The 2,500-nt window shown below is 61.0% G+C and overlaps 1 pseudogene; it reads left to right on the plus strand.

The window, feature by feature from the left end:
* The window catches only part of LOC126443883 (large subunit ribosomal RNA), a 7,843-nt pseudogene that overhangs the window by 1,207 nt on the left and 4,136 nt on the right, over nucleotides 1-2,500 (plus strand).

Consider the following 2,500-nt stretch of genomic DNA (forward strand, 5'->3'; position numbering starts at 1 on the left):
CGTGCAAATCGATCGTCGGAGCTGGGTATAGGGGCGAAAGACTAATCGAACCATCTAGTAGCTGGTTCCCTCCGAAGTTTCCCTCAGGATAGCTGGTGCTCGTACGAGTCTCATCCGGTAAAGCGAATGATTAGAGGCCTTGGGGCCGAAACGACCTCAACCTATTCTCAAACTTTAAATGGGTGAGATCTCCGGCTTGCTTGATATGCTGAAGCCGCGAGCAAACGACTCGGATCGGAGTGCCAAGTGGGCCACTTTTGGTAAGCAGAACTGGCGCTGTGGGATGAACCAAACGCCGAGTTAAGGCGCCCGAATCGACGCTCATGGGAAACCATGAAAGGCGTTGGTTGCTTAAGACAGCAGGACGGTGGCCATGGAAGTCGGAATCCGCTAAGGAGTGTGTAACAACTCACCTGCCGAAGCAACTAGCCCTGAAAATGGATGGCGCTGAAGCGTCGTGCCTATACTCGGCCGTCAGTCTGGCAGTCATGGCCGGTCCTTGCGGCCGGCCGCGAAGCCCTGACGAGTAGGAGGGTCGCGGCGGTGGGCGCAGAAGGGTCTGGGCGTGAGCCTGCCTGGAGCCGCCGTCGGTGCAGATCTTGGTGGTAGTAGCAAATACTCCAGCGAGGCCCTGGAGGGCTGACGCGGAGAAGGGTTTCGTGTGAACAGCCGTTGCACACGAGTCAGTCGATCCTAAGCCCTAGGAGAAATCCGATGTTGATGGGGGCCGTCATAGCATGATGCGCTTTGTGCTGGCCCCCGTTGGGCGAAAGGGAATCCGGTTCCTATTCCGGAACCCGGCAGCGGAACCGATACAAGTCGGGCCCCTCTTTTAGAGATGCTCGTCGGGGTAACCCAAAAGGACCCGGAGACGCCGTCGGGAGATCGGGGAAGAGTTTTCTTTTCTGCATGAGCGTTCGAGTTCCCTGGAATCCTCTAGCAGGGAGATAGGGTTTGGAACGCGAAGAGCACCGCAGTTGCGGCGGTGTCCCGATCTTCCCCTCGGACCTTGAAAATCCGGGAGAGGGCCACGTGGAGGTGTCGCGCCGGTTCGTACCCATATCCGCAGCAGGTCTCCAAGGTGAAGAGCCTCTAGTCGATAGAATAATGTAGGTAAGGGAAGTCGGCAAATTGGATCCGTAACTTCGGGATAAGGATTGGCTCTGAGGATCGGGGCGTGTCGGGCTTGGTCGGGAAGTGGGTCAGCGCTAACGTGCCGGGCCTGGGCGAGGTGAGTGCCGTAGGGGTGCCGGTAAGTGCGGGCGTTTAGCGCGGGCGTGGTCTGCTCTCGCCGTTGGTCGGCCTCGTGCTGGCCGGCGGTGCAGGATGCGCGCGCCTGCGCGGCGTTCGCGCCCCGGTGCTTCAACCTGCGTGCAGGATCCGAGCTCGGTCCCGTGCCTTGGCCTCCCACGGATCTTCCTTGCTGCGAGGCCGCGTCCGCCTTAGCGTGCTCCTCCGGGGGCGCGCGGGTGCGCGGATTCTCTTCGGCCGCCATTCAACGATCAACTCAGAACTGGCACGGACTGGGGGAATCCGACTGTCTAATTAAAACAAAGCATTGCGATGGCCCTAGCGGGTGTTGACGCAATGTGATTTCTGCCCAGTGCTCTGAATGTCAACGTGAAGAAATTCAAGCAAGCGCGGGTAAACGGCGGGAGTAACTATGACTCTCTTAAGCCATGGGCCTAGCCCTCTTAGCCTCTCCTCTCCTGCGGTCTTCTCCCCTTCTCGTGGGCCCGCTGATTTTCGCAGAGTGGAAGACCGCACCAGGGGCTTGGGGGGGTTACCAGCCCCCCCTCGCACTATCCCTTTGTTAGTTGGGGGCAGTAATCAAAGAATAAGTGGTGGCCCTTCCGCTGAAGGTGCCACCCCAACTCCCCCAGCACCTAGCCGGCCAACCGGCCGTGCCGAAAATCTTGTACCTTTTGCAGCTGTATACGCCTGTAGTGAGTGCCACCGCAGCTTCACCACCAAGAATGGTCTCGGGGTCCATCGCCGCCGCCAACATCTTGCGGCCGCCAACGCGGAGATCGTGACGGAGAGGCATCGCGCGAGGTGGACGGAGGAAGAAGTCCTGTCGCTCGCCAAGGCGGAGGCCGAATTGTTCCTTGAGAGGGACGCCCGGTTCTTCTTTGTTAATCAAGAGCTCATCAGGATGTTCCCCGACCGAACGCTTGAGGCAATCAAGTGCCGACGGCGGCAAGCTGCCCACAAGCAGCTTGTCCGCCAGTTCATGGAGGCGCTTGAGATCGGTCGGGGGGAAGAGCCGGCGTCCCGCCGGGGAGCAGCGAGCCCGCCGCCTGACGCGGGCGAGGCCGCTGCGCCGCCCGTCGACGCAGCCGAGGACTTCGCGGCCGACACCACCGGGCCGCCGCCGGAGGGGCCGACTGACGCCGCCATCTGGGAGCATCTGGCGGGGCTACCTGCTTCCGCCCAGCGTTTCTCTGCCCTGGATCGAGTCATAGGTCTGGGGCGGGGCACGCCGCCCGATGTCATCCTG

The sequence above is a fragment of the Schistocerca serialis genome, unplaced genomic scaffold, assembly GCF_023864345.2.
Source record: "Schistocerca serialis cubense isolate TAMUIC-IGC-003099 unplaced genomic scaffold, iqSchSeri2.2 HiC_scaffold_203, whole genome shotgun sequence".
Taxonomy (NCBI): Eukaryota; Metazoa; Arthropoda; class Insecta; order Orthoptera; family Acrididae; genus Schistocerca; species Schistocerca serialis.